Genomic DNA, 22,628 nt, shown 5'->3' with positions numbered 1-22,628 from the left:
ATAAGTAAGATCCTCTTAATTGCTTTTTGCTGTGATCTAACAGAACCCCAGTCTTGTTTGTGACAGCAGTGGGCCCAGGTGAAAATGATCAATTCCCTGAACACTCTTGTATCTAAGAGTCAACATAGTTCTGGCCAATGAGATATAAGATGTCTACTGAATGGGACTTCTGAGAGAAATACCTTGTGTAAGTTTGTGATAAAAAGATTGTAAACTTGAAAAAAAATCCCATATGGAAAAATTGTTTTTATGGTGACCTTATTCTATGAGCCCAATTTCTTGCGTCTTCTCATACCTAGAAAAGCACTAAAATCATTACGGAGACATCTGCATCTCGCCACTAGCAGCAGCCTTCTGCCAAAACGTGTGCTTGATTGCACTGTCTCCCCTAAAATCACATATATACTGACTTCTCCCCTTACCTCTTTGGAGCAGGTCCTCAGAACTATCTGATAGGCTGTCTCCCAAGCTACAGTCCTCATTTTGCCCCAAATAAAACTTAACTCACAATTCTCACATTGTGCACTTTTTTTAGTCAACATATTTAAGGAATAAATTACATCAGACTGACAAATTCTGTAGAGTATTAAAAGAGGGACTATTTCCCAGCTCATTCAATGAGGAAAGCACAAAACTTGCCAAGGATATCAAATAAAGGAAAATTAGAGGTCCATCTCTCACATTTACATATATTCAAACGTTTTATGCAAAATTTTAGCAAACCAAATCTAATAACATACATAAAGTATAACATATCATGACCGATTTGGGTTTAAGAAAGAAAAAAAAAGCAAGTTTGATTAAACATTCAAAAATCAATGTATTGACCATTTCCAAAACAGGCAGTCATGGCTGCCAGGGAGGAGGTACTCACCTTGCAGGCTGAAGCATAAGGAGGGGCTGAATTTCCTAAAGCACAGGCTGGTGGAGGCTCTTTGGGCTGAGCAGGAGCTGGAGCTGCAGCTGCAGCACGAGCGGGAGCCGGAGCCTGCGCCAGAGCCTGTGCTGCAGCCTGTAGCCAGGGCGAGAACACCTGCTTCTGGTGTTGCGGCTGCCCCGGAACGTCTCCGAATTGAGACTCCGCGCGCGGCCAGCAGCTAGTGCTGCCTGTGCTGAGCATGCGCGGACGGCTGGGTTTGGGAGCGCAACGTGCGTCGCGAGCAACGATGCGCTGAGCTACCCATAGCACCTGGCAACTTCTGGCGTGGCGTTCCTCGGCTTAAGCGACTGCCTCTTGTTTGGAGATAAGCAACTTGGCCCGCTGAGGGCTGCACCACGAGGCCTTTTCTGCGGCCACCTCTCCTCGGCCTCGAGTGCGTGCCCTACGCCAGGCCCTTATGCCCCACTGCTCGGATCACGTGCTCACTCGCCACCTGGTTAATGACACATCATGCTGGCCAGCCGGCCTCTCGTGTTGGCCAGTGCCTTTGCTTACAGGCCCAAATCCCAGCCTTTTACTACGACGACAGCAGGCCTTGCTATCCCTGCATCTTCCCTCAGCTGCCTCTGACAGAGACAGTAACCAAATGCGTGGATGGCGGGATGCTCAGCGTCTGGTGGTGTAACCATAATCCGGATGCTGGGCTGCCTGCAGACGCTAGAAGTGCTGAGGATCACTGCTGTCTGGGCCCTCTCACAGTGGCAGCCTGCCGCTCTGGGATGCCTTCAGAAGCATTTCCACAGAATTCAGCAGCGGAGCAGCAGGGCCAACTGTGCAGCTGGCGAGGAGCAGCCCACTGTGGCTAATCTGCAGAACTACGAAGCAAGCCTTCTGTGGCTCCGAAACCACCAGAAAGTTCTGCTCCCTGCACTTGCTGAGCCCAGGGGAGCAGGCTTCTGTCACCGACTCTAAATGACCTCTGGATTCCGGGGCCCCTCACCTGTGGCTGAACTTCACACTTCAAAGTATGTGTTGTTTGCCTCTTGCTCTACACATCCCTTTGAAACGTTAGTAATCGAGGGATGCAGAAGAGCTGGAAGATCCTAGAAGTAATCCAGGAAGGGATTCGCATGGGAAGTGGCCCCTCTCGATTTCTGTGACTTGAAAACTGGGCAATGACTCGCAGAAATCCATGAAATATCTTGCAGAAGGTTGATGATGCTGACTCCCACTTACCTGACTACCAATCTATCAGAAGAATGTCCACGAGCTAATCACGCCCTCTTTGAACATTACTGTAAAACTTCTCACTACCCCCTCCAGGCTGGGTCACAGAGTTTTGAAGGCAAAAGCCTGCTGTGGCCCACCTTGCCAGGCAAAGAATAAAGCTATTCTTTTCTACTTCACCCCAAACTCTGTCTCTGAGAATTCATTCAGTGTCAGGGTACAGAGGTCAAATTTGGCTTCATTCCCCTCCTGTTTTGAAGATATAACAGAACTCTTATTACTGCTTGTCCCAAAAAGTTATCTGAATACGTGACAGAGCTGGAGGGGAGAATTAAAAAACAACAATGTATTTTACCACATTAACATAATAAAAGACAAAATATGATCATCTAAACAGATGCAGAAATGTAACATCCTTTCATAAAAAATAAATCTCTTTGTTAACAAAGAATAGAAGGGAATTTTTTTATGTATTAAAGACTATCTATCCAGGAGGAGGAGCTTCAAGATGGCAGAAGAGTAAGACGTGGAGATCACCTTCCTCCCCACAAATACATCAGAAATACATCTACACGTGGAACAACTCCTACAGAACACCTAATGAATGCTGACAGAAGACCTCAGACTTCCCAAAAGGCAAGAAACTCCCCACGTACCTGGGTAGGGCAAAAGAAAAAAGAAAAAACAGAGACAAAAGAATAGGGACGGGACCTGCACCAGTGGGAGGGAGCTGTGAAGGAGGAAATGTTTCCACGCACTAGGAAGCTCCTTCGCGGGCAGAGGCTGCGGGTGGCGGAGGGGGGAAGCTTCGGAGCCACGGAGGAGAGCGCAGCCACAGGGGTGCGGAGGGCAAAGCGGAGAGATTCCCGCACAGAGGATCGGTGCCGGCCAGCACTCACCAGCCTGAGAGGCTTGTCTGCTCACCCGCCGGGGCGGGGGGGGCTGGGAGCTGAGGCTCGGGCTTCGGTCGGATCCCAGGGAGAGGACTGGGGTTGGCTGCGTGATCACAGCCTGAAGGGGCTAGTGCGCCACAGCTAGCCGGGAGGGAGTCCGGGAAAAGGTCTGGACCTGCTGAAGAGGCGAGAGACTTTTTCTTGCCTCTTTGTTTCCTGGTGCGCGAGGAGAGGGGGATTCAGAGCGCCACTTAAAGGAGCTCCAGAGACGGGCGCGAGCCGCGGCTATCAGCGCGGACCCCAGAGACGGGCATGAGACGCTAAGGCTGCTGCTGCTGCCACCAAGAAGCCTGTGTGCAAGCACAGGTCACTCTCCACACCGCCCCTCCCGGGAGCCTGCGCAGCCCGCCACTGCCAGGCTCCCGTGATCCAGGGACAACTTCCCCGGGAGAACGCACGGCGCGCCTCAGGCTGCTGCAACGTCACGCTGGCTTCTGCCGCCACAGGCTCGCCCCGCATCCGTACCCTTCCCTCCCCCCGGCCTGAGTGAGCCAGAGCCCCTGAAGCAGCTGTGCCTTTAACCCCTTCCTGTCTGAGTGAAGAACAGATGCCCTCAGGCGACCTACAGGCAGAGGCGGGGCCAAGTCCAAAGCTGAATACCAGGAGCTGTGCGAACAAAGAAGAGAAAGGGAAATTTCTCCCAGCAGCCTCAGGAGCAGCGCATTAAATCTCCACAGTCAACCTGATGTACCCTGCATCTGTGGAATACCTGAATAGACAACGAATCATCCCAAATTGAGGAGGTGGACTTTGGGAGCAATGAGATATATATATATTTTTTTCCCCCCTTTTTCTCTTTTTGTGAGTGTGTATGTGTATGCTTCTGTGTGTGATTTTGTCTGTATAGCTTTGCTTTTACCATTTGTCGTAGGGTTCTGTCTGTCGGCTTTGTTTGTTTGCTTTTGTTTTTTTTAGTATAGTTTTCAGCTCTTGTTATCATTGGTGGATTTGTTTCTTGGTTTGGTTGTTCTTTCTTTCTTTCTTTTTTGAATTACTTAAAAAAATTGTTTAATAATTATTTTTTGTTTTTTATTTTAATAACTTTTTTTTTTTAATGTTTTTCTTTCTTTCTTTCTTCCTTTTATTCTGAGCTGTGTGGATGACAGGCTCCTGGTGCTTGAACCAGGCGTCAGGGCTGTGCCTCTGAGGTGGGAGAGCCAGTTCAGGACATTGGTGCACCACAGACCTCCCAGCTCCACATAATATCAAATGGCAAAAATCTCCCAGAGATCTCCATCTCAACGCCAAGACCCAGCTTCACTCAATGATCAGCAAGCTACAGTGCTGGATACCCTATGCCAAACAACTAGCAAGACAGTAACACAACCCCATCCATTGGCAGAGAGGCTGCCTAATGTCATAGTAAGGTCACAGATACCCCAAAACACACCACCAGATGTGGACCTGCCCACCAGAAAGACAAGATCCAGCTTCATCCACCAGAACACAGGTACTAGTCCCCTCCACCAGGAAGCCTACACAACCCACTATATTCACATTTTAATAAAAGTTCTAGTCAGCACAATGAAGGCAGAAAAAGAAATAAGTATATACGTGTTGGAGAGAAAGAAGTAATAAAACAACATTTTCCTCTTCTTTTTTTTTCTTTTTTGCAGAAAGCAAGATTGTATATGTAGAAAGTTCAAAGTACAGTTACAAGCTATTAAAATTTAAAATCATATTTATAAGGTTACAGCTTTCATGGGGTAAATATACCAATTGTGATGGTTAATATTCTGTGCCAACTTGACTGGGCTAAGGGATGCCAAGATAGCTGGTAAAGCATTATTTCAGGGTATGTCTGTGAAGGTATTTCTGAAAGAGATTAGCATTTGAATCAGTAGACTGCTTAAAGATCTCCTTTACTCACATGGGTGACCATCATGCATTCCTTTGAGAGCGTGAACAGAACAAAAAGGCAGAAAAGGGGCAAATTTGCTCTGTTTGAGCTGAGACTTCCATCTTCTGCCCTTCAGTGCTCCTGGCTTTCAGGCTTTCAAACTCACACTGGAAGTTATGCCATCAGAGCCCAATTCTCAGGCCTTCAGACTCAGAGTGAATTATGCCACTAGCATTCCTGGTTCTCCAGATTGGAAACAGCAAATCAAAGGACTTCTTGGCCTCCATACAGCATGAGCCAATTCCTAAAATATATCTCCTCATACATACTTATATATATCCTATTGGTTCTGTTTATCTGAACAACCCTATTACTCCAATTAATCATACTTCTTTATACCAGAAAAAAATGAAAATAAAGTTTTAAGAGATTTCATTTGCAATAACATCCAAATGCATAAAATATCTGTGGAAAAAATCAAACAAAAACTCATATGCAAGACTTCTACATAGAAAACTATAAAATATTACAGAGGAAATTTTAAAATATCTAAGTAAGTATATGTACATACATTGAGAAACTCAACATTGTCAAGATATCAATTTCCGTAAACTGATTTATTAATTTAATGGACTCCAAAAGAAAATACCAACATGTTTTAGTGTTTTCATTGTGGAAATTGGCAAGGTGATTCTAAATGTTATATGGAAATGCAAAAGATAAAAATCAGTATAATTTTTTTAATTAATTAATTTATTTATGGCTGCGTTGGGTCTTCATTGCTGTGCTCGGGCTTTTCTCTGGATGCAGCTAGCGGAGGCTACTCTTTGTTGCAGTGCACGGCTTCTCACTGTGGTGGCTTCTCTTCCTGCAGAGCATTGGCTCTAGGCATGTGACCTTCAGTAGTTGTGGCGCATGGGCTTAGCTGCTCCACGGAATGTGGGATCTTCCTGGACCAGGGATTGAACCTGTGTCCCCTGCACTGGCAGGCGGATTCTTAACCACTGCACCACCAGTGAAGCCCAAAAATCAGCATAATTTTGAAGTGCAAAAATATTAGAGTGCCCACCCTACTGGACATCAAATTTTGAAAATTAAGAGAGTATGATATTGGAGCTACGATAGACAAATGAAACAATGGAATAGAATGGAGAGGCTAAAGATACACCTACACAATACACCAGAGGGCAGACAGAAGAAGCAAGAAGAACTACAATCCTGCAGCCTGTGGAACGAAAACCACTTTCACAGAAAGATAGACAAAAAGAAAAGGCAGAGGACTATGTACCAGAGGAATGAACAAGATAAAACCCCAGAAAAACAACTAAGTGAAGTGGAGCTAGGCAACCTTCCAGAAAAGAATTAACAATAATGATAGTGAAGATGATCCAGGTCCTCAGAAAAAGAATGGAGGCAAAGATCAAGAAGATGCAAGAAATGTTTAACAAAGACCTAGAAGAATTAAAGAACAAACAAACAGAGATGAACAATACAATAACTGAAATGAAAAATACACTAGAAGGAATCAATGGCAGAATAACTGAGGCAGAAAAACGGATAAATGACCTGGAAAACAGAATAATGGAATTCACTGCTGCAGAACAAAATAAAGAAAAAAGAATGAAAAGAAATGAAGACAACCTAAGAGACCTCTGGGACAACATTAAACACACCAACATTCGCGTTATAGGGGTCCCAGAAGGAGAAGAGAAAGAAAAAGGACCCAAGAATATATTTGAAGACATTATAGTTGAAAACTTCCCTAACATGGGAAAGGAAATAGCCACCGAAGTCCAGGAAGTGCAGAGAGTCCCAGGTAGGATAAACCCAAGGAGAAACATGCCAAGACACATGGTAATCAAATTGACAACAATTAAAGACAAAGAAAAATTGTTAAAAGCAACAAGGGAAAATGAAAATAACATACAAGGGAACTCCCATAAGGTTAACAGCTGATTTCTCAGCAGAAACTCTACAAGCCAGAAGGGAGTGGCAAGTTATATCTAAAGTGATGAAAGGGACTAACCTACAACCAAGATTACTCTACCTGGCAAGGATGTCATTCACATTCAATGGAGAAATCAAAAGCTTTACAGACAAGCAAAAGCTAAGAGAATGCAGCACCACCAAACCAGCTCTACAACAAATGCTAAAGGAACTTCTCTAAGTGGGAAACACAAGAGAACAAAATGACCTAGAAAAACAAACCCAAAACAATTTTAAAAATGGTAACAGGAACATACATATCAATAATTACCTTAAGTGAGAATGGATTAAATGCTCAGCGACACAGGCTCGCTGAATGGATACAAAAACAACACCCACATATATGCTGTCTACAAGAGACCCACTTCAGACCTAGGGACACATACAGACTGAAAGTGAGGGGATGGAAAAAGATATTCCATGCAAATGGAAATCAAAAGAAAGCTGGAGTAGTAATACTCATATCAGAAAAAATAGACTTAAAATAAAAATGTTACAAGAAACAGGGAAGGACACTACATAATGATCAAGGGATCGATCCAAGAAGAACATAAAGCAATTATAAATATATATGCACCCAGCATAGGAGGACCTCAATACATAAGGCAAATGCTAACAGCTATGAAAGAGGAAATCGACAGTAACACAATAATAGTAGGGGACTTTAACACCTCACTTACATCAGTGGACAGATCATCCAGAAAGAAAATTAATAAGGAAACACAAGCTTTAAATGACACAATAGACCAGATAGATTTGATTGATATTTATAGGACATTCCATCCAAAAACTGCCGATTACGCTTACTTCTCAAGTGCACACAGAACATTCTCCAGGATAGATCACATCTTGGGTCACAAATCAAGCCTCAGTAAATTTAAGAAAATTGAAATCATATCAAGAATCTTTTCCGACCACAAAGCTATGAGATTGGAAATTAATTACAGGGAAAAAAACGTAAAACACACAAATACATGGATGCTAAACAATACATTACTAAATAACCAAGAGATCACTGAAGAAATCAAAGAGGAAATCAACAAATACGTAGAGACAAATGACAACGAAAACGCTTCGATCCAAAACCTATGGGATGCAGCAAAAGCAGTTCTAAGAGGGAAGTTTATAGCAATACAATCCTACTTCAAGAAACAAGAAAAATCTCAAATAAACAATCTAACCTTACACCTAAAGATACTAGAGAAAGAAGAACAAACAAAACGCAAAGTTAGCAGAGGGAAAGAAATCATAAAGATCAGAGCAGAAATAAATGAAATAGAAACAAAGAAAACAGTAGCAAAGATCAATAAAACTAAAAGCTGGTTCTTTGAGAAGATAAACAAAATTGATAAACCGTTAACCAGGCTCATCAAGAAAAAGAGGGAGAGGACTCAAATTAATAAAATTAGAAATGAAAAAGGAGAAGTTACAATGGACACTGCAGAAATACAAAGCGTTTTAAGAGACTACTACAAGCAACTCTATGCCAATAAAATGGACAACCTGGAAGAAATGGACAAATTCTTAGAAGAGCAAGACAAGGACGTCCACTCCTGTCACAATTATTCAACATAGTTTTCGAAGTCCTAGCCACAGCAATCAGAGAAGAAAAAGAAATAAATGGAATACAAATTGGAAAAGAAGAAGTAAAACTCTCACTGTTTGCAGATGACATACTATACATAGAGAATCCTAAAGATGCCACCAGGAAACTACTAGAGCTAATCAATGAATTTGGTAAAGTTGCAGGATACAAAATTAATGCACAGAAATCTCTTGCATTCCTATACACTAACAACGAAAGATCAGAAAGAGAAATTAAGGAAACAATCCCATTCACCACTGTAACAAAAAGAATAAAATACCTAGGAATAAACCTACCTAAGGAGGTAAAAGACCTGTAGTCAGAAAACTATAAGACACTGATGAAAGAAATCAAAGATGACACAAACAGATGGAGAGATATACCATGTTCTTGGATTCGAAGAATCAATATTGTGAAAATGACTATACTACCCAAAGCAATCTACAGATTCAACACAATCCCTATCAAATTACCAATGGCATTTTTTACAGAAGTAGAACAAAAAATCTTAAAATTTGTATGGAGACACAAAAGATCCCAAATAGCCAAAGCAATCTTGAGGGAAAAGAACAGAGCTGGAGGAATCAGACTCCCTGACTTCAGACTATACTACAAAGTTACAGTAATCAAGACAATATGGTACTGGCACAAAAACAGAAATATAGGTCAATGGAACAGGATAGAAAACCCAGAGATAAACCCATGCACCTTGGTCAACTAATCTATGATAAAGGAGGCAAGGATATACAATGGAAAAAGACAGTCTCTTCAATAAGTGATGCTGGGAAAACTGGACAGCTACATGTAAAAGAATGAAATTAGAACATTCCCTAACACCATATACAAAAATAAACTCAAAATGGATTAAAGACCTAAATGTAAGACTGGACACTATAAAACTCTTAGGGAAAACATAGGAAGAACACTCTTTGACATAAATCACAGCAATATCTTCTTTGACCCACCTCCTAGAGCAATGGAAATAAAAACAAAAATAAATGAATGGGAACTAATGAAACTTAAACCTTTTGCACAGCAAAAGAAACTATAAACAAGATGAAAAGACAACCCTCAGAATGGGAGAAAATATTTGCAAATGAATCAATGGACAAAGGATTAATCTCCAAAATATATACACAGCTCATGCAGCTCAATATTAAAAAAAAAACAACACAATCCAAAAATGGGCAGAAGACCTAAATAGACATTTCTCCAAGAAGACTTACAGATGGCCAAGAGGCATATGAAAAGCTGCTCAACATCACAAATTATTAGAAAAATGCAAATCAAAACTACAATGAGGTTATCACCTCACACTGGTTAGAATGGGCATCATCAGAAAATCTACAAACAACAAATGCTGGAGAGGATGTGGAGAAAAGGGAACCCTCTTGCAGTGTTGGTGGGAATGTAAATTGATACAGCCACTATGGAGAACAGTATGGAGGTTCCTTAAAAAACTAAAAATAGAATTACCATATGACCCAGCAATCCCATTACTGCACATATACCCAGAGAAAACCATAATTCAAAAAGACACATACACCCCAATGTTCACTGCAGCACTATTTACAATAGCCAGGTCATGGAAGCAACCTAAATGCCCATCGACAGTAATATTCCATATATATAATGAAATATTACTCAGCCATAAAAAGGAATGGAATTGGGTCGTTTGTAGAGATGTGGATGGACATAGAGAGTGTCACACAGAGTGAAGTAAGTCAGAAAGAGAAAAACAAGTATCTTATATTAATGCATATATGTGGAATCTAGAAAAATGGTACAGATGAACCAGTTTGCAAGGCAGAAACAGAGACACAGATGTAGAGAACAAACGTATGGACACCAAGGGGGGAAGGGGGGGTGGGGTTGGTGGTGGGAATGAATTGGGAGATTGGGATTGACATACATACACTAATATGTATAACATAGATAACTAATAAGAACCTGCTGTATAAAAAATATATTAAAAATGTTCTGCATCAGAAAAAATAAGTAAAATTGTATGATCATATCAGTAGCTGCAGGAAAAAAAAAAAAAGATAGACCTACACATAGAAAGATACTCATCTATGATAACTACTCATTTCTATTCTTAGTTAGCAAAGGATTTCTTGTTTTCTGGGGGGTTTTTTGTTTGTTTTGTTTTGTTGCTTTGTTTTTTTCATGAGAGGATGTTGAATTTCTGCAACTGTTGAGATAGTATTTTCTTTTACTCTTGAATGTGGGAAAATAAATCAACATCAATTTTTGTAGGTTAGTACCTTTCTTTACTGTTCTAAGAATATTTTTATACTCCAAAATCATGTAGAACTCATCCAAAGGTAACTTTATCATGTCATCTTTAAGATATAGATTTATAATCCATATGGAATTATTTTTTGTATGGGGGGTGACTAGAAGTCAAGTTTTATTTTCTACATGTATAGCCTACTTCCCCAGCACCATTTAGCTAACTGAGCAGAGACTTAAGTGGCCACACATAGAAAAAAATATAGACTTCACAACATTAGTTCAGACAAGTCATGAAACAAATGCACAAACAATAACAATTAGCAGCAAGAACTGACTAAACTAGTGTACTGGCAATAACTTCTCTCAATTTTTAATAGTCTATGAAAGTCCTTTATTGCTTCTTCACTTTTTAAGAATAATTTCCAGTGTACAAAATACTACGTTGTTGGGTTTTTTTCTCTCAATACTTTATTTCACTGCACTCACTTCTTTCTCACATGGTTTCTGAGAAGTCAGATGTAATTCTTATCTTAGTTCCTTTATAGGTAAGATATTTTTTCCCTCTGGTTTCCTTCATGATTTTTTCTTTATCTCTGATTTTCTATAATTTGAAAATGATATGCCTTGTAAGTCACTGTTTACTATAAAAGTTAAAAGGTGAAACTATTTAAAATAACTATAACTAGAATAATGTATATGATATACAATTTTAAAATATGTAAATTAACAACACAAAATGTGGGGCAAGAAGTAAAATTATGTTTTTTGTATGTAACTGAAGTTATAAGCTTAAAATAGGCTCTTTTTTTTTTTTTAAGTATTTATTTATTTATTTATGGCTGTGCTGGGTCTTCGTTTCGGTGCGAGGGCTTTATCTAGTTGTGGCAAGCGGGGGCCACTCTTCATCGCGGTGCGCGGGCCTCTCACTATCGCGGCCTCTCTTGTTGCGGAGCACAGGCTCCAGACGCGCAGGCTCAGTAATTGTGGCTCACGGGCTCAGCCGCTCCGCGGCACGCGGGATCCTCCCAGACCAGGGCTCAAACCCGTGTCCCCTGCATTGGCAGACAGACTCTCAACCACTGTGCCACCAGAGAAGCCCAAAATAGGCTCTTATAACATCTTAAATACAAGCTATTTTATATAAACTTCATAGTTATGACATAGAAAAAATCTTTAATAGACACCCAAAGATGAAGAGAAGGGAATCAATTCACACCACTACAAAATATATATATATATTGTGTGTGTGAACACATACTGAAAACAATTAACAAAAATGGTGATCATAAATCCTTACCTATCAATAATTACTTTAAATGTAATATATTAAATCACCAACCTAAAGACATAGAGTGGCTCAAGGGATAAAAAACCTCCCAACAGAGAAGAGCCTACAACCAGATGGCCTGACTGATTAATTCCACCAAACATTTAAAGAAGAATTAACACCAAACCTTCTCAATCTCTTCCAAAAAATTGAAGAAGAGAGAACACTTCCAAACTCATAATCTTGTATATAGAAAATTCTAAAGAATTCACACACATAAAAAAAATATTTTAGAGCTAATAAACCATTTCAGCACAGTAGTAGGATAAAAAAATAAACAAAAGTTAGTTGTATTTCTATACATTAGCAATGAACAATCTAAAAACGAAATTGAGAAAATAATTCCACTTTCAATAGTATCAAAAAGAATGAAATACTAAGGTTTAAATTTAGCAAAACAAGTACAAGGTTTATACACTGAAAACTATGAAACATCATTGAAAGAAACTAAAGGAGACCTAATTAAACAGAAAGACACCCCCATGTGAACAGATTGGAAGATTTAATATTGTTCTGGTGGCAATACTCCCCAAAGTGATGTACAGATTCATGCCATCCTTATCACAAATCCAGATGGCTTTTTTTTTTTTTTGCAGAAATTGACAAGCTGATCCTAATGTTCATATAGAAATTCAAGGAACTCAGAATAGCCAAAATCTTGAAAAAGTTGGAAGACTCACACTTCCAAATTTCAACACTTACTACAAAGTCAAAACAGTATAGTAGTGGTATAAAGATAGATGTGTAAATCAATGGAATAGAATTGAAAGTCTAGAAATATATCCACACATTTATGCTCAACTGATTTTTGACAAGGGTGCCATGACCATTCAAGGGGGAGAAAAACAGTCTTCAAGAACTGGTGCTTGGGGGCTTCCCTGGTGGTGCAGTGGTTGAGAATCTGCCTGCCAATGCAGGGGACATGGGTTCGAGCCCTGGTCTGGGAGGATCCCACATGCCGCGGAGCAACTAGGCCCGTGAGCCACAACTACTGAGCCTGCGTGTCTGGAGCCTGTGCTCCGCAACAAGAGAGGCCACGATAGTGAGAGGCCCGCGCACCGCGATGAAGAGTGGCCCCCACTTGCCGCAACTAGAGAAAGCCCTCGCACAGAAATGAAGACCCAACACAGCCATAATTAAAAACAAACAAACAAACAAACAAAAAAAACAGGAGCTGTTGTTTAAAAAAAAAAAAAGAAATGAAATGGTGCTGGGACAACTGAATATACACATGCAAAGAATGGAGTTGGACCTCTACCTTGCACCATATTTTTGCTCAAAATAAATTTACCCCAAATAGATCAAAGACCTAAATGTAAGAAAAAAACTTAGGTTAAATCTTCATGGCCTTGGACTAGGCAATAATTTCCTAGATATGACACCTATAGCCCAAGCAACCAACAAGAAAATACATTGGATTTTATCAAAATTAAAAACTTTTGTGCATCAAAAGATACTATCAAGAAATTACAGAGTCATAATGGTGTCTGTATAACCTCCAGAGACTGGTGCATTGGACCTCAGCCACCCATAAAAGATGACAGCAGCAGCTAGGCCAACTTTTGAACCTGCAGTAGGTAGGAGAGGAAAAGGAGAAAGTGATTTGAGCCAACTCTCAAAGCAATATTCAAGTAGAGACCTACCCTCTCATACAGATAAAATATAGACAAACCACTCAGGATGTCCCTGAAGAGGTTAGGAACCATGACTTCAGGAGAGAGTTGGAAGAGAGAGAAAAAAATAAGAGATCGTCCAACCAAGAACATACAACCTCCTCTTCAGTGTCAAAGAAGCCTTGATTAGACCAGATTCCCACTGCCAACCTTGATGCAGCTGATCCTCTAACGGATAAGATGAAGATGAAGACTTTGATAAAGAGAGTGATGATGATGATGATGATGATACTGTAGCTCTTGCAGAACTGGAAAAGATTAACAAAGAAAGAGCTGAAGAGCAGGCTAGGAAAGAACAAAAACAAAAAGGTGAAGAAAAAAGGATTCAAACGAAAAACATTCTGAATGGAAATCCTCTCCTTAATCTCACTTGTCCATCCCAGCCTCAGGCCAACTTCAAAGTTAAAAGAAGGTGGGATGGGGCTTCCCTGGTGGTGCAGTGGTTGAGAATCCACCTGCCAATGCAGGGGACACGGGTTCGAGCCCTGGCCCGGGAAGATTCCACATGCCGCAGAGCAACTGGGCCCATGAGCCACAACTACTGAGCCTGCGCGTCTGGAGCCTGTGCTTGGCAACAAGAGAGGCCGCGATAGTGAGAGGCCCGCGCACCGCGATGAAGAGTGGCCCCCGCTCGCCGCAAGTAGAGAAAGCGCTCACAGAGAAACGAAGACCCACACAGCCATAAATAAATAAATAAATAAATAAATTTAAAATTACCTTTCTCTTCTTTTTTTTTTTTTTTACCATATTTGCTTATTTATTTATTCATTTATTTTTATTTTTGGCTGTGTTGGGTCTTCGTTTCTGTGCGAGGGCTTTCTCCAGTTGCGGCAAGTGGGGGCCACTCTTCATCGCGGTGCACGGGCCTCTCACTATCGTGGCCTCTCCTGTTGTGGACCACAGGCTCCAAACGCGCAGGCTCAGTAATTGTGGCTCACGGGCCCAGTTGCTCCGCGGCATGTGGGATCCTCCCAGACCAGGGCTCGAACCCGTGTCCCCTGCATTGGCAGGCAGATTCTCAACCACTGCACCACCAGGGAAGCCCACCTTTCTCTTCTTTAAAAAAAAAAAAAGAAGGTGGGATGATGACTTTGTTTTCAAGGACTGTGCAAAAGGTGTGGATGATCAGAAGAAGAAAGAAAAAGATTTGTGAATGATACGCTGCAATCTGAATTTCACAAAAAGTTCATGGAGAAATATATTAAATAGTACAGTTTTTGTGCTTAATTAAAGACTGTAAAATGTAAACACTCTGACTTTATTTTGGTTAGTTTTTTTTCTCTTTCCCCCCTTCTAAATTGTGTATAGGTTTCCCTAATTTTAAGTTCCAAAATATCTTTTCATTTATTGATACCTTATTTGATAAGGACTTGGGAATTGGTTTAACCCAGTTTTCATCTCTGAATATTTCCAGTCATATATTTTCTTTTTAATATGGGAAAGGGAATCTGCTTGTAATGTGTTTCTAATAATCTAAAAAAAAAAAAACAGAAATTACAAAGAGAAATAAAAAAATGGGATAGAATATTTGCAAATCATGTGTCTGTTCAGAGTCTAGTATCCAGAATATAAAAAGAACCAATACTAGTGAACAATAAAAAGACAAACAACCCAATTTAAAAATGAGAAAGGATCTGAATAGATATTTCTCCAAAGAAGATATATAAATGGCCATGAGCAAATGTCTAGGTGTTTCTATTTAGCCCTAGAGAAGTTTATTTTGGCTCATTATTCTAATTTTTTTAACTTATTTTTAAATTTCTATGATACCATCAGGTACAGAGGTATCCCTTCCAGTCTCCCATCAGTTTCCAATTTGATCAGCAAACTACCAGTGTCCTCATCTAGATCATTAACAGGCAGAAAGCAGAGCCATGTCATATACCACTGTACCCCTTTCTCCAGATAATCAGCAACATTTCATTGATTAGTGCTCTTTCAACCTTTTTGTACAAAAACTAGGTAATGATGTTGTAGCAAATTAACCTTCAAATCTCAGGGACTCAATACAGCAGAAATTTAATTCTTATTCATGTCTCAGTCCAGCGTAGGGTAAATGACTTTCCTGGGCACCTTGCCACTATGCAATACTCAGGGAACTGGGCTGCCTCCATAGAATGGCTCTAACGTGCACTTGGATAGGGAACAGAGAGTGTAAGCTAAGACCCTCACAGGAGATTTTAGGGGCCAGGTCTAACAGTGGCATGTATCACTTCTGCCCACATCTCATGGGTCACACCAGCCTCAAACTAACTGCTGGGAAATGTAATCTTCCAAAGTGCCCAAGGAGAAGAAGTGGTATTGATGAGCATCTACCCACAACTTCCTCAATTTAATAAAACCTCAATCTTCCAAAGCTGGCACTGGCAGGAGACTTTCCAAGTGGGAAGGGGTGAGAGGACCTTGCAGCCTTACTCTTTTTCCCCTCAGAATTTGCATTCCTTTGGAGCTCTTCCATTTACATCACTACCATCACCACGCAGACATCAGAGGCTTCTGCAGCCATTTAAGTGCACCCACCAAAGGGGGACTCACACTTTCCACCAACCTAACAATGTGGAAAAGATGCTATTCACCAGTGGAGCTAGATGAAACAGGCCAGCTTGTTCCTTACACAGCCCAAAGAAACTTGGTGATAACTCCACCAATTCACAAGTTCTCTCTGCTGAGAATTGTTGCCCCCTCTAAGCAACAAAACCTGATACGATCCTATGTTAACTCTCTCTTGCAGGTGGTCCCACATCTGTTCCAAGCAGAAACACTCTTAGATGTCTTACCCCAAAGAACTATGAGAATTTTTCCTGATAAATCACCTCCTTTACAAAAAACTGATACCTGTAAGCCTTTCTTTTTCAGGGGAGACCCCAGTCCCAACCCAGAAGCAGTGTGGTCTCAACTCTATAGTTTAAGCAGGACAATCACAACAGAGTACCTACCACGTATTACACCTAGGGATAGATGAGATAATTTTTTAAAAATCTTATTTATTTTTTAAACATCTTTTGAGACAAGGAACTGACTCTGAGAACGTACATTCTCTCCTCACCTTTGTCTTGCTGTGAAAGTGTCTCAGGCTTTCAAAAATTGTGCCTTTGCTTTAATGCGTTACTCCATAATAGGCTCCTGTGCTCTTTTTTTTTTTAACATCTTTATTGGAGTATAATTGCTTTACAATGGTATCTTAGTTTCTGCTTTACAACAAAGTGAATCAGCTATAAGTATACATATATCCCCATATCCCCTCTCCCTTGGGTCTCCGTCACATCCTCCCTATCCCACCCCTCTAGATGGTCACAAAGCACCAAGCTGATCTCCCTGTGCTATGCAGCTACTTCCCACTAGCTATCTTTTTACATTTGGTAGCGTATATATGTCAGTGCCACTCTCTCACTTCGTCCCAGCTTACCCTTTCCCCTCCCCATGTCCTCAAGTCCATTCTCTACGTCTGCGTCTTTATGCCCGTCCTGTCCCTAGGTTCTTCAGAATTTTTTTTTTTTTTTTCTTTTTTTAGATTCTATATATATGTGTTACCATACGGTATTTGTTTTTCTCTTTCTGACTTACTTCAATCTGTAGGACAGACTCTAACTCCATCCACCTCACTACAAATAACTCAATTTCGTTTCTTTTTATGGCTGAGTAATATTCCATTGTATATATGTGCCACATCTTCTTTATCCATTCATCTGTCGATGGACACTTAGGTTGCTTCCATGTCCTGGCTATTGTAAACAGAGATGCAAGGAACATTGTGGTACTTGACTCTTTTTTGTATTATGGTTTTCGAAGGGTATATGCCCAGTAGTGGGATTGCTGGGTTGTATGGTAGTTCTATTTTTAGTTTTATAAGGAACCTCCATACTCTTCTCCGTAGTGGCTGTATCAATTTACATTCCCACCAACAGTGCAAGAGGGTTCCCTTTTCTCCACACCCTCTCCAGCATTTATTGTTTGTAGATATTTTGATGATGGCCATTCTGACTGGTGTGAGGTGATAACTCATGTAGTTCTGATTTGCATTTATCTAATGATTAGTGATATTGAGCACCCTTTCATGTGTTTGTTAGCAATCAGTATATCTTCTTCGGAGAAATGTCTACTTAGGTCTTCTGCCCATTTTTGGATCGGGTTGTTTGTTTTTTTGATATTGAGCTGCATGAGCTGCTTGTAAATTTTGGAGATTGATCCTTTGTCAGTTGCTTCATTTGCAAATATTTTCTCCCATTCTGAGGGCTGTCTTTTCGTCTTGCTTATGGTTTCATTTGCTGTGCAAAAGCTTTTAAGTTTCACTAGGTCCCATTTGTTTATTTTTGTTTTTATTTCCATTTCTCTAGGAGGTGGGTCAAAAAGGATCTTGCTGTGATTTATGTCATAGAGTGTTCTGCCTATGTTTTCCTATAAGAGTTTGATAGTGTTTGGCCTTACACTTAGGTCTTTAATCCATTTTGAGTTTATTTTTGTGTATGGTGTCAGGGAGTGTTCTAATTTCATACTTTTACATGTAGCTGTCCAGTTTTCCCAGCACTACTTACTGAAGAGGCTGTCTTTTCTCCATTGTATATTCTTGACTCCTTTATCAAAGATAAGGTGACCATATGTGCGTGGGTTTATCTCTGGGCTTTCTATCCTGACCCATTGATATTTCTGTTTTTGTGCCAGTACCATACTGTCTTGATTACTGTAGCTTTGTAGTAAAGTCTGAAGTCAGGGAGCTTGATTCCTCCAGCTCCATTTTTCGTTCTCAAGATTGCTTTGGCTATTCGGGGTCTTTTGTGTTTCCATACAAATTGTGAAATTTTTTGTTCTAGTTCTGTGAAAAATGCCAGTGGTAGTTTGATAGGGATTGCATTGAATCCGTAGATTGCTTTGGGTAGCAGAGTCATTTTCACAATGTTGATTCTTCCTATCCAAGAACATGGTATATCTCTCCATCTATTTGTATCATCTTTAATTTCTTTCATCAGTGTCCTATAATTTTCTGCATACAGGTCTTTTGTCTCCTTAGGTAGGTTTATTCCTAGATATTTTATTCTTTTTGTTGCAATGGTAAATGGGAGTGTTTTCTTAATTTCACTTTCAGATTTTTCATCATTAGTGTATAGGAATGCAAGAGATTTCTGTGCATTAATTTTGTATCCTGCTACTTTACCAAATTCATTGATTAGCTCTAGTAGTTTTCTGGTAGCATCTTTAGGATTCTCTATGTATAGTATCATGTCATCTGCAAACAGTGACAGCTTTACTTCTTCTTTTCCCATTTGGATTCCTTTTTTTTCTTTTTCTTCTCTGATTGCTGTGGCTAACACTTCCAAAACTATGTTGAATAATAGTGGTGAGAGTGGGCAACCTTGTCTTGTTCCTGATCTTAGTGGAAATGGTTTCAGTTTTTCACCATTGAGGACAATGTTGGCTGTGGGTTTGTCATATATGGCCTTTATTATGTTGAGGAAAGTTCCCTCTGTGCCTACTTTCTGCAGGGCTTTTATCATAAATCGGTGTTGAATTTTGTCGAAAGCTTTCTCTGCATCTATTGAGATGATCATATGGTTTTTCTCCTTCAATTTGTTAATATGATGTATCACATTGATTGATTTGCGTATATTGAAGAATCCTTGCATTCCTGGAATAAACCCCACTTGATCATGGTGTATGATCCTCTTCATGTGCTGTTGGATTCTGTTTGCTAGTATTTTGTGGAGGATTTTTGCATCTATGTTCATCAGTGATATTGGCCTGTAGTTTTCTTTCTTTGTGACATCTTTGCCTGGTTTTGGTATCAGGGTGATGGTGGCCTCGTAGAATGAGTTGGGGAGTGTTCCTCCCTCTGCTATGTTTTGGAAGTTTGAGAAGGATAGGGGTTAGCTCTTCTCTAAGTGTTTGATAGAATTCACCTGAGAAACCATCTGGTCCTGAGCTTTTGTTTGTTGGAAGATTTTTAATCACAGTCTCAATTTCAGTGCTTGTGATTGGTCTGCTTATATTTTCTATTTCTTCCTGGTTCAGTCTCGGAAAGTTGTGCTTTTCTAAGAATTTGTCCATTTCTTCCAGGTTGTCCATTTTATTGGCATATAGTTGCTTGTCGTAACCTCTCATGATCCTTTGTATTTCTGCAGTGTCAGTTCTTACTTCTCCTTTTTCATTTCTAATTCTATTGATTTGAGTCTTCTCCCTTTTTTTCTTGATGAGTCTGGCTAATGGTTTATCAATTTTGTTTATCTTCTCAAAGAACCAGCTTTTAATTTTATTGATCTTTGGTATCGTTTCCTTAATTTCCTTTTCATTTATTTCTGATCTGATCTTTATGATTTCTTTCTTTCTGGTAACTTGGGGGTTTTTTGTTCTTCTTTCTGTAATTGCTTTAGGTGTATGGTCAGGTTGTTTATTTGAGATGTTTCTTGTTTCTTGAGGTAGGATTGTATTGCTATAAACTTCCCTCTTAGAACTGCTTTTGCTGCATCCCATAGGTATTGGATCGTCGTGTTCTCATTGTCATTTGTCTCTAGGTATTTGTTGATTTCCTCTTTGATTTCTTCAGTGATCTCTTGGTTATTTAGTAATGTATTGTTTAGCATCCATGTGTTTGTGTGTTTTACATTTTTTCCCTGTAATTAATTTCTAATCTCATAGCTTTGTGGTCAGAAAAGATTCTTGATATGATTTCAATTTTCTTAAATTTACTGAGGCTTGATTTGTGACCCAAGATGTGATCTATCCTGGAGAATGTTCTGTGTGCACTTGAGAAGTAAGCGTAATCTGCTGTTTTTGGATGGAATGTCCTATAAATATCAATTAAATCTATCTGGTCTATTGTGTCATTTAAAGCTTGTGTTTCCTTATTAATTTTCTTTCTGGATGATCTGTCCATTGGTGAAAGTGTGGTGTTAAAGTCCCCTATTACTGTGTTAATGTAGATTTCCCCTTTCATGGCTGTTAGCATTTGCCTTATGTATTGAGATGCTCTTATGTTGGCTGAAGAAATATTTACAATTGTTATATCTTCTTCTTGGATTGATCCCTTGATCATTATGTAATGTCCTTCTTTGTCTCTTGTAATAGTCTTTATTTTAAAGTCTATTTTATCTGATATGAGTATTGCTACTCCAGCTTTGTTTTGATTTCCATTTGCATGGATATCTTTTTCCATCCCCTCACTTTCAGTCTGTATGTGTCCCTAGGTCTGAAGTGGGTCTCTTGTAGGCAGCATATATACAGGTCTTGTTTTTGTATCCATTCAGCCAGTCTATGTCTTTTGGTTCGAGCATTTAATCCATTGACATTTAAGGTAGTTATCGATATGTATGTTCCTATTACTGTTTTCTTAATTGATTTGGGTTTGTTATTGTAAGTCTTTTCCTTCTCTTGTGTTTCCTGCCTAGAGAATTTCCTTCAGCATTTGTTGTAAAGCTGGTTTGGTGGTGCTGAATTCTCTTAGCTTTTGCTTGTCTGTAAAGTTTTTAATTTCTCCATCGAATCTGAATGAGATCCTTGCTGGGTAGAGTAACCTTGGTTGTAGGTTCTTCCTTTTCATCACTTTAAATATATCTTGCCACTCCCTTCTGGCTTGCAGAGTTTCTGCTGAAAGATCAGCTGTTAACCTTATGGGGATTCCCTTGTATGTTATTTGTTGTTTTTCCCTGTTGCTTTTAACATTTTTTCTTTGTATTTAATTTTTGATAGCTTGATTAATATGTTTCTAGGCATGTTTCTCCTGGATTTCTACTGTATGGGACTCTCTGCGCTTCCTGGACTTGATGGGCTATTTCCTTTCCCATAGTGGGGAAGTTTTCAACTATAATCTCTTAAAATATTTTCTCAGTCCCTTTCTTTTTCTCTTTTTCTTCTGGGGCCCCTATAATTCGAATGTTGGTGTGTTTAATGTTGTCCCAGAGGTCTCGAAGACTGTCCTCAATTCTTTTCATTCTTTTTTCTTTATTTTGCTATGCAGTAGTTATTTCCAGTATTTTATCTTCCTGGTCACTTATCCGTTCTTCTGCCTCAGTTATTCTGCTATTGATTCCTTCTAGAGAATTTTTAATTTCATTTACGGTGTTGTTCATCATTGTTTGCTCTTTAGTTCTTCTAGGTCCTTGTTAAACGTTTCTTGTATTTTCTCCATTCTATTTCCAAGATTTTGGATATCTTTACTATCATTACTCTGAATTCTTTTTCAGGTAGACTGCCTATTTCCTCTTCATTTGTTTGGTCTGGTTGGTTTTTACCTTGCTCCTTTATTTGCTGTGTGTTTCTCTGTCTTCTCATTTTGCTTAAATTACTGTGTTTGGGGTCTCCTTTTTGCAGGCTGCAGGTTCGTAGTTCCTGTTGTTTTTGGTGTCTGCTCCCAGTGGCTAAGGTTGGTTCAGTGGGTTGTGTAGGCTTCCTGGTGGAGGGGACTGATGTCTGTCTTCTGGTGAATGAGGCTGGATCTTGTCTTTCTGGTGGGCAGGACTGCATCTGGTGCTGTGTTTTGGAGTGTCTGTGACCTTATTATGATTTTAGGCAGCCTCTCTGGTAATGGGTGGGGTTGTGTTCCTGTCTTGCTAGTTGTTTGGTATAGGGTGTCCAGCACTGGAGCTTGCTGGTTGTTGAGTGGAGTGGTCTTAGTGTTGCGATGGAGATCTCTGGGAGAGCTTTTGCTGTTTGATATTACATGGAGCTGGGAGGTCTCTGGTGGACCAGTGTTCTGAACTTGGCTCTCCCACCTTAGAGGCACAGGCCTGACACCTGGCCAGAGTACCAAGACCCTGTCAGCCAAACGTCTCAGAAGAAAAGGGAGGAAAAAAAGAAAGAAAGAAAGACAGAAAGAACAAAATAATTAAAAAGAAATCAAGTTATTAAATTTTAAAAGTTTAAAAATTATTAAAAATAAAAAAATTTTTTTAAATAAAAAAAAAGAATTTAAATAAATTAAAAAAATTAAAA

General features: G+C 39.8%; 2 pseudogenes; both read left to right on the top strand.

The window, feature by feature from the left end:
- The first annotated feature begins 848 nt into the window (after positions 1–848).
- On the top strand, positions 849–1,952 carry LOC133076369 (adenylyltransferase and sulfurtransferase MOCS3-like; annotated as a pseudogene).
- An 11,621-nt stretch (positions 1,953–13,573) lies between these two features.
- Positions 13,574–14,918, top strand: LOC133076569 (spliceosome-associated protein CWC15 homolog; annotated as a pseudogene).
- The last annotated feature ends 7,710 nt before the right edge of the window (positions 14,919–22,628 follow it).

Source organism: Eubalaena glacialis, chromosome 16 (assembly GCF_028564815.1).
Source record: "Eubalaena glacialis isolate mEubGla1 chromosome 16, mEubGla1.1.hap2.+ XY, whole genome shotgun sequence".
Classification (NCBI taxonomy): domain Eukaryota; kingdom Metazoa; phylum Chordata; class Mammalia; order Artiodactyla; family Balaenidae; genus Eubalaena; species Eubalaena glacialis.
Note: the sequence above shows the minus strand (reverse complement) of the source record. Positions and strands in the feature narration are given on the sequence as shown.